Here is a 15,361-nt window from a genome sequence, read left to right on the forward strand (position 1 = left end):
ACAAGAACTTATTAGTGTCTTTCCAGGAACTCTAGAAGTTTCTGGTAAGTTTCCTTTCATTCTTGCAGCTGGAGATAGGTGGTGAGAGAAACTGGATTCAATTTATAAAGGATTATCAGTCATGGCAAGCTTTGTGAGCAACAGGAGGTGAAACACAGAGCCAATTATTCTCAGATGTGTAAGCTTACAAGTTCTTTGGGGGGCGTGTGGAAGAGTTTGAAATTCAGCAATATTTCCCCTTCCCCTAGAGTTAGAAATATATGGGCCAATTATATTGGTGATATAATATTACAGCCCTATAATGGAGCAACATAGCCATGTTCAATAACATACACTTTAAAAGTTTCCTTGAGTTGCCAAGTTAGTGTTAAGGTAAAATCACAGCTCAAACAATTGTTGACCATTTTCACAGGAGAATCAGTTATTTCTCCATTTCATATTTCTCACTTTCAACACAAAGCTAAGAATGCTTCATGATGCTTGCAGTATAGTATTGCATGAATATAGATATTTATCTGTAGTACATGAAGAGGCTTCCAAAAGATGATTCCCTATGGGGAGATACTCTCCAGCATAGATAAAGGGGGGAGGGCCTAAGTCCTGCCCCAAGTGATGTGACAGACTTTGATGATTCCTCATGGAAGGCATCACCCTCCCTGAGAACTGGATAGGGAGTGAGATGAGGAAAAGGTGGGGGAAATGAAAGGACAGAAGAGAGAGGAAACTAGAATTGGTATGTAAAATAAGATTGATTTTAATTAAAACTAAAAAAGAAAACCCAAACTTAGGCAAATCCAGAAATGAAAAAATTTGGAACTTGAAAAAAATGTAATTAATTTGCAACACCACTTAGAGCACATGCACTTTTCACCATAAGAGAAGAACTGCATAGCAACGCAACACATTATAACATATGATGCTGTTTTTACATTTCCTGATTACTTCTTTCTAGGCTCTAAGTGATTGTGTCACTAGGGTACAATAATAAGATGTAATTTATAAAGGAGTTAGCAAAAAATGCTCTTAGAAATATAACCAAACACCATTTGAAAGAGGTAACAGGAAGGAATATTAACAATGAAGAAAGAGTAAGCAAGAAGAAAAACCACAAAGAAGTTTCATCACCCATTTATGCGTGTGTGGTTTATAGGAAGCCATGAAATTGAGACATGGAAGACCAGGAAAGAAAGGTGCAAACCATACCACCTGAATGTGGCTGTTAGTTAGGAGGCCTGGGCAGACTATGGGGTCTTTGGCAATGAAACCAGTATTAATCCCTAGTGCATTGGTGGACTTTGGGATCCCATTACCTATAGAGTGATACTCTCTCAGCCTAGATACACCTGCCCTAAGTGATGTAACAGACTTTGATGAACCCCCATGGAATGCATCACCCTCCCTAGGAGTAGGTGGGGGATGGGATGGGAGGTCGTTGGAGGAACATGGGAGGATGGGAGGGAGAGGGAACTGGGATTTATATATAAAATAAGATTGTTTCTGATTTAAATAAAAATTTATATAAAAATACACAATACACAAAACAATATTTTTCGCAAGATTTTTTATTCATTTTTATACAATATATTTTGATTATATTTTCCTATCCCCCAACACTTCCCATATCCTTCCCTCCTTCCCACCTCCCTACCCACCCAACATTATGTCTTTTCTCTCAAAACAAGCTACAAAATACACAGAAATAAAGGCTAAGTAAAAAACTAAATAGCAAATAAGACAAAAGTTTTAAAAAAATCAAAGTAAAACAAAAAGGTTCACCTGTGTTCATCCCTCAGTACACACATGGGAAAAAGACCAGTGTGTTGACTTACTACTCTTGGACATGGTATCTGCTCTGGGGTCTGGATGATATACTTTACAACACTCCATTGGAGAAAAAAAAATATTTTTACCATTTCCAGAATGTATCAATTGTAAATAGTTTCATGATTAGTGATAGTAACCTATGTCTGTTTAACCTTCTTAGCACTGAGACCCAGTTTGTCTTGAACCTTGCAGGTGTTGTATCTGATACAGCAGTCATGGTGAATTCATATATGCATCAGTTCTGCTGTGTTTGGAAGATGCTGTATCTTTGGAGATATCTATCACTTCTGGCTCTTACAATCTTTCTTCTTAGGTTCTTTGTCACTTTAGCAGTATCAGGACCAAGCATAATCTCATGGAATGGGCATTAAATACAACTGAAAAAGAGTTGCTTGTTCCTATGATATTTGTGCTACTACTTCACCAGGATATCTTTCATTCAGGTCCCTGTTTTAGGTAACAGGGTCTGTACCAGTGTGATATTAATGATTAACTTTCTCATCCAGTCATGTGCAAAGGAACTTCCAGCACTGTGAACACTAGTCAGTCAGGTTAAGTCATTTCCTTTGGCACTGGCCTGATTTCTCCAAGTTCAAAGACATAAGTAATATGTGTCTTCAACAATAGCAACTAATGTCCCTGTGCATAGCCTATGACGTTTTGGGCAAGTTACTCAACAATATGAAATTTATGCCTGGCAGGGGAGGCACTTTGGGGGCAAGAGATGTCTATATTATAGACATATAGAAACATATAAGAAAGGAATCTAAATAAAGTCATCTTATTATGGGGGAGTCAATGCTATAACTAGACTCACTGATTATTTCATTCTCCTTAAATGAGAAGTCCTTCCTTTTGGTTCTGCTCAATTAAAATGTATAATATAACAGCCCCACTGTAAATTTCTAGAAATTTGACTTTATTAGAAGAAAAAAGTCCAGGTTTCTGTGGGTTTCAGGAGCTCTTGGCCACTAGACTGATCACACGGAAACCAGCATGGAACTGATCCAGACCCCATAAATGTGGTTATCAGTGAGGAGGCCTCAGGAATATATGGGGCCTCTTGTAGTAGATCACTACTTATCCCTAGCAAAAGAATGGACTTTGGGAGCCCATTCCACATAGAGGGATACTCCCTCAGCCTAGACACTCCACACAGAGGAGGGCCTAGACCCTATCCCAAAGGATGTGACAGACACTGAAGATTCCCCCCATGAAGGCCTCACTCTCCCTAGGGAGCAGAAATGGTACCAGATAGGTAGAGTGTTAATGAGGGCAGGGGAGGAGGGGAGCAAGAGGGAATGAGGATAAATATGTGTAGGAAGCCGGTTCCTGCATTATCCATCACAATAATAGGTGCCTGAAGACACCAAGATGTAAATTACTTCACAGGCGCTGGGTAATTTCCATTCCTTTGATCTCTGCCTATCCCGTGGCTCATTTTGGCCTGAGGAGCTGAAGCCATTCATAGGGTAACACATCCCAGGCGGCTGGCCAGCCTTTATAAGGGATGGTTTTCTTGGTTCAATGTCTTCGCTCAGTCTCCGCTCTGGGAAGCTTATGCTCTTTCACTCTCAAGATGCATTAAAGCTTGTCTGCAGAAGGATCCGAGTGTCCCGTGTATGATTTCTTGCTGGCGAGAAATACACAGCGCGCGGGACAAATATGTAAAGCAATCTTGTTTCTAATTTAAATAAAATATTTTTAAAAAGAAGAAAAAAGTCATCCTTCTTGCTTCTTTAATAATTTTAAATATTATTTCTTCTCTGTGTTCATATTTTTATAACACACACATGTCTAGCAAAATAGCTATGATCTATTTCATTGAAAAGATTAATATCAATTCTGGTGATAGATAAGCATGCCCAATATACTTGAAGGTCCTTATGGTAGGTTCATATTAATAGATAATGTGTTTATGTAGTGTATAATAACATGTCATTACAGAGTAACCAATCCTAATTACCCACCAACTGTGTAAGCAATTAATTAATGAATACTGCAAAAATATTTCCTGTTAATTCAATACATCTTTGCTGTTTAAAAGCTATCCCAGGTACTAAGGAAAATTTAGGAACAAATTAGTATGTATCTAGTTTTACTCAAACTTATATTCTGGTCAGAAGAATTAGTTGGCAAAGAAGCAAGAAAAATAATTTAAAATATCAACCAAAAATGTCAATATTTCTCAGGTTAAATTGAGGACACATTGAAGAGGAATTGCATTCCACGAATGTGTGTCTAGATAAATATGGATTCACAATCATACATAAAATGTATAGTATTAGAAATATGGATAATTCTGTTTTCATATTAACTATGTACATCCTATTATTTATTTTAATGAATAGCTCACTTTTTATAAACACTATAACAATGTAAATGCTTAGAAATAGTCTTTGTATGATGCTGTCAAGAGAATAGTTACTAAAACTTTTGAACATATTCAATACAGAAATACTTTTTTTCAAATATTTTTATATACAGTTGGCTAAATCTGAAAATTCCAAAACATGAATATAAAATCAGTGGTCTGAAATATGTTCTCAAGGTAGGTTGGTCATTTAATATACGTATTGTTGTAGGGACATTCTAGTGGCTACAACAGCTGCCCAGCTGTGCTGGCCCAGCAGCACCCAATATTCCCACACAGTCTCCCATCCAAGTACTAACCAAGCCCAACCCTGCTTAGCTCCAGACAGCCCAAATGCCTTCGTCTTACATCACAGTTGCTCACTCTGGTTCCTGTGCTCACCTGCATATCCTCCTGTTCACGCTGCCAAGAGGTTTTAAAATGAAACATTTTGATACATCACTCATTACCTATTTTAGAGCATTGCTGAGCACCCAAGATTCAATGGTAAATTGATGGTATCTTCTAAACAACTACATACCTACATTTGTCTGCTCTGTCATTTACTTACTGATTGTATGGCTGGGACCAAAATAAATGAAGAATTAACAGACATTCTCTTGCTTCGGAGTCTAGTGGTGTGTAACCTTGGACTCACCTTGCTCTCTCTCTATGTTCTATGAGTTGGTGACAGGCATGTAGAAAGGCAAATATGACTTTTGTCAGAAAATATGCATATCTGACATGAAGATCATCCGTGTCCTCTGGTTGTACTACTTCTCCAAACTCATAGAATTCAGGGACACCTTTTTCTACACCCTTTGGAAAAACAACCACCAGATCACAGTCCTACATGTCTACCACCATGCCTCCATGTTGACCATCTGGTGGTCTGTGATGAACTGGGTTTCTTGTGGCCACTCTGATTTTGGTGTGACACTCAACAACATCATCTATGTCCTCTTGTACTCTTACTACACTCTGTCCTCTGTCACTTCCACTTCTGGTGGAAAAAGTAGATCACTCAGGGGTAGGTCGTCCAGTTTGTGCTAACAATCATCCATATGAGCTGAGGGGGTCATCTGGCCATGCAACTTCCCCCTTGAGTGTTTGTATTTTCAAATTAGGACAGCTATTAGAGTGCTCTCTGTTATATGCCTTTACCCTGGGACTGGACTTTTAGTATATGTCTATTGCTCAGTGTTGCTCTTCCTGTTGGTAGGTCTTCATTTGTCTATGCTTTTATCTTTCTTTATCCTGGAATATACTTTGCATTTGCTATCATTGTATATAGTGTTTTGTATCAGGCTTCAAATGTTCTTCTTTAGACAAAGGGGGAATTGTATTTGCATCTTGCCTTGCTGGTGATTTTGTGGTGGTAGCCACAGGATTTGGTCATGGTTTCAGGTAGAGACTTGACACATTATAAGATAGAGGAGGGGCTGGCCCGTGCTCTCTTGGGTTCCCAGAGCATCAAATGGGCAGAAACTGCATCTTCTGAAGCAAGAAGAGCGTACTGGTTATTTACTCTTCTCTGTGTGAGTACTTCCTTAATAAACAGCAATTATTACTTATATTGGGTCTGGTGAACTCATTTAAACCCCACCTTCAAAAACTATGACCTGATAGTTTTGTCTTTGTCTTATGCCTTTTTTGCTGTCAAATCATTCAGTTGTTATACAACTAATAATTCTTTACTCATGACATGGGTTGTATGTTTGTACATGCCATGGAAATGGTAGATAATCATGGCATGCTAAAGAATCATTTTTCTTGGCTTAAAATGAAACCATATTAACCTAAGCTCTATTTAGGTACAAAGTCTTGCAAAGGCAATATTCCAGTCCAGAGCTTGATTAGTAGTATGCAGCACAATACCTCACTGCAAGCTATTATTTGGGGACAGGAGAGAAGAGGAGAGGAGAGGAGAGGAGAGGAGAGGAGAGGAGAGGAGAGGAGAGGAGAGGAGAGGAGAGGAGAGGTAAAGGAAAGAGAGAGACAGAGACAGAGAGAGAGAGAGAGACAGAGAGAGACAGAGACAGAGAGAAACAGAGAGAGACAGAGAGAGACAGAGAGAGACAGAGAGAATGTGTGTACAGGTGTACTTATGGAATATATTTGTGTGAGATTTGCAGAGGATACCCCTTGCAAGTCATTATTTTCATTTTACCTTGTACAATTTGAGTGTCAGATACAGGTCTCAAGGTCATAGGTTGACAACTCTACCCACTGACCAATCTTGACATTCCAAGTTTTAGGTTTTTTTTTTTGCTTCTTACATTTCCAAGTTCATACCCACAAATGAACCATTTTTTTGCCTGCATGAAATTGCTAGACAAATTATACAACAATGCTTAATGCCTGGACATTGTTTTTTTATCAATGCATGTGAACTCCTCTGTGGTCTAAATTCTTGCAGCTCTCTTGTGAATCATGCTTTCTTTATCTCCATACCAATATTACATTTTCTCAATTATCCCATTTTCATTACAGCCTTGATATATAGGCCATAAGTTTGCCCCTCTTCCTCATTTATCTTACATAAACTTCCTTTGGCACATTTCCTCTTCTAAATGAAATTTATAAGGAACATTTTTAGTTTCATGAATAACACACATAGGATTTTTATTACACTTCAGTGTATTTATAGATTAATTTTGAGGAGCATTCTTATCTTTTTAATATTAAGTCATCCTGGCCGCAATATGGCTTAGTTCACCTTTTATTTAAATCTTCTTTTATATCCTTTAGTAAAATTTTACAGTTTTCTTCATATAGCCCTGATGCTTATTTTTACAAGGGTCATCATTGTGAATTTTATAGGTTTGAGGCTATTATGAAGCAGGTCTTAACCTCTATTATATCATCTCTCCTTTGCAAGCACACAATAAACTTATAGAAAATTTCATCTTTGCTTTTTTCTGAAACTGATATCATTTTATTCTCTGTAATATTTACACAACTTATCTCTTATTATTTTGTTCTAATATTTGTAGATTTTAGTTTTCAAATTTTTTGCCTTGGTGGATTTCTTTTTCAGGGGTTGGTATACAATGGTGATTACTGACCTGATAATTATCTACTTTCCCTTGCTGCTGACTTGAAGAAAAACTTCTCTATATTCCTCTAATAAAATAAACTGTCTCTAGGACAGTTTTCTGATAGATACAAAGGTGTTCCTTTCCATTTCTTGCATGCTAAAAATTTTATTCACTTTCAGTGTTTATGAGACATAATATAAAATTGTTTTTAAAATTTTTCTTCTATTTCCCTACTTCAATAATTGAGTATAGTGGATATATGGCTTATCTTCCAACATCCATACACTCATCTAAATGAACACCAAACACTTGCTGATGATATTCCATTACTTTCAGGCTCTGCTGTAATATATTTCCAAATATTTTAATCCAAGTATGTACATTTGTTCTGATTAGTGAGAATGGTCTATTTTCTTTTGCTATAACTATTTCATTTTGGCAACAGATGAATTTTTATTTTTTTCATTTATATAAAGGGAATTTTTGATTATTGTATCTTGACATCAAATCTTACCCACATATAAAACCAGGTATTTTTATGACTCATATAAATGATTTTATTTTAGAACCACTTTCATAAGAAGATATTACAATGCCCCTTTGGAATTTGTTGTTGATCCTATTAAAATCATTAGAGATTACAGACATGATATTATGTGTCCTGCTCTTTTGCCACCAATTTTTCTCTGCCAGATTTAGAAAATTCTTATGTTTACTTATACCTACTTTTATTTCTTATAGATTTTATACCTTGCTTCTTCTTGATGCAAATTTTATTAAATTGTGGATAACTCTTGTCGTTTCAACTCTATAGAACAGTATTTTTTTTCTCAGATAGAATTTGTTCGGAGAGAAAAGGTTTTCATATTTTACTTTCAGAAACTTGTAAGATGGGATTTTCTCTTTCTGGTTCTAGAAGGTACATCATCAGTAAGAGGTCAGTTTTCACTTCTGCTCAAACTGAGCATTCTAGTTGGAATTTAGAATGGAACATTCCAGTATTTTATTTTACCTACCATTACAACATTTTTCAATGTAACTAGATACAGGAAAGAGCCAGGAGATTGACTCAGGTGAAGAATAGAGGTGAGCAAGAAAACAGATACCATAATGGGGGAGCCATTATAAGTTTAAAGAGAAATCTGGCATTAGGGAAATGTCCAGAGATCTACAAGGTTGACCCCAACTAAAAATCTAAGCAATAGTCAAGAGGCTACCTTAAATGGTCTTCTCCAATAATGAGATTGATGACTACCATATATGCCATCCTAGAGCCTTCATCCAGTAGCTGATGGAAGGAGACACAGACACCAATAGCTAATCACTGAGCTGAACTCTGGGATTCAGTTGCAGAGAGGGAGGAGTAATGATCAAAAGAATTATGACCATGCTGGAGAAAGCCAATGCTGACCTAAAAAGGGGGAGCCCATCCACCCCAGACTAATAGCTGGGAAACCAACATAGGACTGTTCCACACCTCCTGAACAAGGATGTCAGTTTGGAGGTCTGGTTAATATATGGGGCCTCTGGTACTGGATCAGTATTTATTCCTAGTACATGAATTGTTTTTAGGAGCTCACTCCACATAGAGGGATACTCTCTCAGCCTAGACACACAGGGGAGGGACTAGGCCCTGCTCCAAATGATGTGACAGATTCTAAGAATACCCCATGGAAGGCCTCACCCTCCCTGGGGAGCAGAAAGGGGACGTGATGGGTGTCAGTTAGGGGCAGGGGAGGAGAGGAGGAGAGGGAGAGGGAACTGGGATTGACATGTAAAACAAGCTTGGTCCTAGTTTAAATTAAAAAAAAAAAAGGTACAGCAGTGAACTCTTCTGTACATGTATTCTTGAACATGTCTACTAAATTTCCTCTTGAAAGTAAACCTCCAAAAGAAAGTACTGGTAGTGACATTTGCACATCTTCCTCTCTAGCAAATATCATCATTTTTTTCAACAAAAAGTATAATGTGTCATAAATCCAGTGATAATTTTACTGAAGATTTTGCAACTACAAAAATGTTATTAAATCTCATCTTTCCCTGATGAGCTTTCAATAAACTTGACTCATAGAAATTTGTTTTCCACATTATTTTCTTTGGCATTCTATTCTCAGTTTTTGTTAAGCAGCAGTATGGCTGGACGCTGAAACTCACACATGCTCAGTAAGCAGTAATTTTTAACAGTTATCTAAGGGGAAAAATCACCCATTCAAAAAAGACAAATTCAAAATTCAGCACCAAATACATGGGCATCCTGGTTTCTAAAAGAAACACTAGTAAAACTCATGCATTGATAGTTGGAGATTTCAATACATGGGTCTTACCAATAGACACGTCATCCAGACAAAATTAAACAGAGAAATACAGGAGCTGAAAGATATTTTGAGCCAGGTAGACCTAACAGCTACAGAGAATTTCACACAAACACAGAACCTCACAGAACATTCTCAGCACCTCACAGAACATTCTCAAAAACTGACCACATACTCAGTCACAATGCGGGTCTTGACAGATAGAAGAAAATTGAAATAACACTTTGCATCTTTTCTGACCAGCATGGAATAAACCTGGATTTCAAAAACAATAGAAGCAACAGAAAACCTACAAACTCATAGAAACTTAACAACTCTCAACTGAATAACTGCTAGATCAAGCCAGACAGAAAGGAAGAAATTAAAACTTCCTAGAATTGAATGAAAATATATGTGCAATATTCTCAAACTTATGAGATATACTTTGAAAGTAGGGCCAGGAAGAAATTTCATTGAACTATCTTCATAAAGAATTTGGAGAAATCTCATACTAACAACTTCATAGTACACCTAAAAGTTCTAGATGAAAAAGAGGGAAAGTCATCCAAAAGTAATACATGGCATGAAATAATCAAACCAAAGATTGAAATTGATAAAAGAGAAACGAAGACAAAAATGCAGAGAGTCAATAAAACAGAGTTGTTCCTTAAAAATGTAAGATAGAAAAACCCTTACCTAAACCACCTGAAAGTCATTGAAGAAATCCAAAGAATCAATAAGTCATACTTAAAAAAACCTTTACTCTACAAAATTTGGAAATCTAAAAATCTGGATAATTTTATTGATAGAAACCACTTACCAAAATTAAATCAAGACAAAATAAACAATTCAAATAGACCCAGCCCACCTAAGGAAATAGAAGTAGTCATTAAAATTCTCCCAACATTTAGGTTGGGGACAGATTGTTTTAATGCAGTATTCTACAAGATGTTTAAAGAAGAGCTAATGCCAATCATACACAAATAATTCCACAAAATAGAAACTGAAGGAAATTTCCAAATTCAATTTCTGAAGCCACAGTCACTCTGCTACCCAAACCACACAAAGTGTTAACAAATTAAGAGAACTTTAAACTAATTTCCCTCATGAACATAATGCAAAAGTATTTACTTTCTAATTGAAAATAGATGCTTCTCTCATACAATACATCCCAACCATATTTTCTGCTCCCTCCAGCCCTCCCTTTTCCCACCATGTGTCCTCTTCCAGATATCCATCCCACTTTGTTTCCTCTTCAGAAAAGAGAAGACCTCTAAAAGATAACAAACAGAACAAAACAAGATAAGACTAGGCAAAGGCCCTCATGCCAAGGCTAGACAAGGCTACCAAAGAGAAGGAAAAAAAAGACCTAAGAGCAGGCAACGTGTCATATACATACCTACTTGCAATGCTTTGTTTCAGGTGTCATGTGGATCAAAGGAATCCAATTGAATACCTTAAAATAAATCCAGACACCAAAGAACACCTGATTCTTGCCAAAGAAGCCAAAGATATACAAAGGAAAAAAGAAAGCATCTTGTACAAATGCTGCTGAAATAACTGGATGGAAACATGTAGAAGAATGCAAATGATCCATGTTAATTGCCCTGCACAAACCCCAAGTACAGGTGGATCAAACATCTCAACATAAATCCAGTTACACTGAAGTTGATAGAAGAGAAATCAGGAAGTAACCTTGAACATATTGGTATAGGGAACAATTTCCTGAATATAACACCAGTAGCACAGACACTGAGATCAACAATTAATAAATGTATCCTCCTGAAACTGAAAATTTTCTGCAAGGCAAAGGAAACTGTTACTAAGACAAAATGACAGCCTAGAGAATGGGAAAAAGATCTTCACCAACCCCACACTGACAAATGACTGATATTCAAAATATATAAAGAACTCAAGAAAGTAGACATAAAGATACCAAATAAGCACATTAAAATGGTGTGCAGATTTAAAAAGATTTCTTAAAACAAAAATACCAAATGCCTGATATATGCTTAAAGCAGTGTTGATCATCCTTAGCCATCAGGGAAATGTAAATCAAAAAGATTCAGAGATACCATCTTACACCTTTCAGAATGGTCAAGATCAAAAATGCTAATGACAGTCTATGTTGTACATGATGTGGAGTAAGGGGAGCACTGCTGGTGGAAGTATAAACCTGTACAGACACTTTGGAAATCAGTATGACTGTTTCTCAGAAAATTGGCAATCAATCTACCTCAAGACCCCAAATAACACCCTTGGGCATATACCCAAAGGTTGCTCAACCATAACACAAGGACAAATAATCAACTATGTTCAGAGTAGCCTTTTTCATAATAGCCAGCATCTGGATACAACCAAGATGCCCCTCAACTGAAGAATGGATAAAGAAAATATATCATATCTACACATTGGATTATTTCTCAGAGTGGAAAAATAAAGATATTTTGAAAATTTCAGATAAATGGAGGAACTAGAAAAATCACCCTGAGTGAGTTAACACAGATCCAGAAAGACAAACATGAGCCTTCATCCAGTACCAGATGGAAGCAGACGCAGAGATCTACATCCACACACTGGATTGAGCTCAGGGAGTCCAGTTGAAGAGAGGGTATAAGAATTATATGACCAAAGAGGTGGGTCAAGATGATGGGGAAATTCACAGTGACACCTGACCTGTGTTTGTGGGAGCTCATGGACTTCCAGCATGGGAATGACCTAGGCTCTCTGTCACAAGTGCATGACACTTGTATAGTTTGGTTTTTTATGGATACCCTAGCAGTGGTTCCAGGACCTGCCCCTGATGCATGAGCTGACTATTTGCAACCTATTTCCTATGGTGGGATGCCTTTGTTCAGCCCTGATGCAGGGACGGGGAAGGGGGCTTAGTTCTGCTTCAACTTAACATGCTGTGCATTGTTGATTCCCATGGTAGGTCTTACCCCATCTGAATACATAAAGAGGAGGAATGGATGGGGGTAGGGGACAGAATGGTAAGAGAGTATGGAGGGCAAACTGTGATTGGTATATAAATTTAAAAAAGAATTGAAAGATTAAAAAATGAGTATTTTCGTTTAAAATGTCTTTGGTTTCTTTATATAGTTCTCCTGTAGGTAAGTGCACAGGTATAATGATACAACTTTCTACAATCCAAAGATGTTCACAAGTCTCACAATATTGTATATTTATTTATCTATTAATTTTGTTCTGCTGGCCTGTGACATCAAGAAAGAGCAAACCACCTAACATGGTATAGTTATTCAGCCTTCAATAATCTGCTTAATTTCTGACATTACCAAAACAGTTATCAATTAGATCCCAAAATCTGACTAAGCAAGCATGAAATATGTACACTTAAGGGTATATCATTTAATTAATGCCAGACATCATCAACTAGGACATTTAGGTTAAAATGTAATGATTTATGTCAAGTTTCAGTTGTAAAATTACTGACAAGGACAGGTTCCGGAAAGCATTTCTATAGAAATATAAGATCCACATTGCTCAAAATTCAAAAGCGAAGTGACTAATCATAACAGTTTCTTTCAGTGTCCTTTCTTGTCTCTGGAAAGATGTACACCCATACTTGCTAACTTTTGGTTTTATTTCAGTGTTAGATTTGTTTTCCAATTTCTATTGATTCCCTGGGAATTCTGATGTGATTTTCTTATTGTTGTTTTCTACCTGCCTGCTGGTGATTCAATACTTTGCTCCAAAACGTATCCTGTTACACTGTCTCACACATAGACTACTGCTCCTCCATGTACACACTTTCTTCCTAACCTCTCAAAAGCACAATAACTGCAGAGACAAGTTTGCCTGAGATTTAAACTGTGTCCATACAAACAAAGACTTCCTTGGTTCCATAAGCCAGTAGCATCTCTAGGAAGCATTCCGTGGTCCTACTACACTGAATTGATTAAGTGGATGTGATGATTTTGAGCTGTGGTATTATCCTTGCCTAGAAGTTAGCATCGTGAAGATAACTCTAAAAGTAAGAAATCTAGGAGCATTTCAATACAGAGATCTATTAAATTCTCAGTGTGTTTGAAACAGGCAATCTCTCTTTAAAAAGTCATCCTAGAGCTTTTTTTTTCTTTTCTCCATTTTTTAAATTTAAATTAGAAACAAGATTATTTTACATGTCATGCCCAGTTCCCTCTCTCTCCTCTCCTTCACTGCCCCCCCCCCATAACTAGCACCCTAACTATCCCATAGGCTTTCTGCTCCCCAGGGAGCAGAAACTTCAGATTCTCCAATATCCTTGGGATAGGGCCTAGGCCCTCCTTCCTGTGTCTAGGCTAAGGGAGTATCCCTCTATGTGGAATGGACATGCAAAGTCCATTCCTATGATAGGGATAAGTGCTGATTTACACAAAAGGCCCCATAGTTTTCTGAGGTCTTCTCAGTGATATCCACGTTCATAGGGTCTGGATCAGTCCCATGCTGTTTTCCCAACTATCAGTCTGGGGCCAAGAGTTCCCCATTGTTTAGGTCAGCATTTTTTTTGGGTTTCACTAGCCTGGTCTTGACACCTTTGCTCATCCCTACTCCTCTGCAACTGGATTCCAGTTCAGTTCAGTGTTTAGCTGTGGCTGTCTGCTTCCACTCCTACCACCTGATGGATGAAGGTAAAAGGATAGCATATCATTTAGTCATCAATATCATTATCAGTGGAAGGCATTTAAGGTAGCCTCTCCTCTGTTGCTTAGATTGTTAGTTGGTGTCATGCTTGTAGATCTCCAGACATTTCTCTAGTCCCTGATTTCTCTTTAAACATATACTTTCTCCCTCTATTATGGTATCATCTTGCTCTCCTCTATTCTTTCCCCAACTCAACCATCCTGCTCCCTCATGTCCTCCTCACCTCTCTTCTCCCCTTCTTATTCTCCTAGCTCCCTCTCTTCTCTCCCCATGCTCCCAATTTGCTCAGAAAATCGTTTCACTTTGCCCTTTTCTGGGGGACCATGTATGTCTCTCTTAGAGTCCTCGTTGTTTCCTAGTTTCTCTGGCAGTGTGGACTGTAGGCTGATAATCCTTTGTTCTATGTCTAAAAATCCATATATGAGTGATACATACCATGTTTGTCTTTTTATGACTAGGTTACCTCACTCAGAATTGTTTCTTCTAGTTTCCTCCATTTTCCTGCATATTTCAAGATTCCAATGTTTTTTTTTTTCCCCACTGAGTAGTTCTCCATTGTGTAAATGTGCCACGTTTTCTCTATCCATTCTTCAGTTGAGGGGCATCTAGGTTGCTTCCAGGTTCTGGCTATTACAAGTAATGCTGTTATGAGCATCTTTGAAGAGATGTCCTTGTTGTATAAATGTGCTGCTTTTGGGTATATGCCTAAGAGTGGAATTGCTGGATCTTGTAGTAGGACTATTACAGAGCTATATTCCGGAAAACAGCTTGGTATTGGCTCAAAAAAAGACAGGTAGACCAAAGGAATGAAATTGAAAACCCTGATATTAACCCACACATCTAGGAACAACTGATTTATGATAAAAAGCTATACAGTGGAATAAAGAAACTATCTTCAACAAATCGTGCTGGCATAACTGGATGTTGGCATGTAGAAGACTGTAGATAGATCCATGCCTATCACCATCCACAAAAGTTAGGTACAAATGTATCAAAGACCTCAACATAAATCCAGATACACTGAACCTTTTAGAAGACAAAGTGAGAAATACCCTTGCACAAATTGACACAAGACACTGCTTCCTGAACATTACACCCAGTAGCACAGACACCGAGATCGAGAATTAGTAAATAGGACCTCCTGAAACTGAGAAGGTTCTGTAAGTCAAAGGACAATGTCAGTAAGACAAAATGGCATCCCATATAAT

At 37.5% G+C, this 15,361-nt stretch overlaps 1 pseudogene; it reads left to right on the forward strand.

Moving 5' to 3' along the window:
* Positions 1-4,618: 4,618 nt before the first annotated feature.
* LOC100772365 lies at positions 4,619-5,360 on the forward strand (annotated as a pseudogene).
* Positions 5,361-15,361: the final 10,001 nt, after the last annotated feature.

Source organism: Cricetulus griseus, chromosome 8, assembly GCF_003668045.3.
Source record: "Cricetulus griseus strain 17A/GY chromosome 8, alternate assembly CriGri-PICRH-1.0, whole genome shotgun sequence".
Lineage (NCBI taxonomy): Eukaryota > Metazoa > Chordata > Mammalia > Rodentia > Cricetidae > Cricetulus > Cricetulus griseus.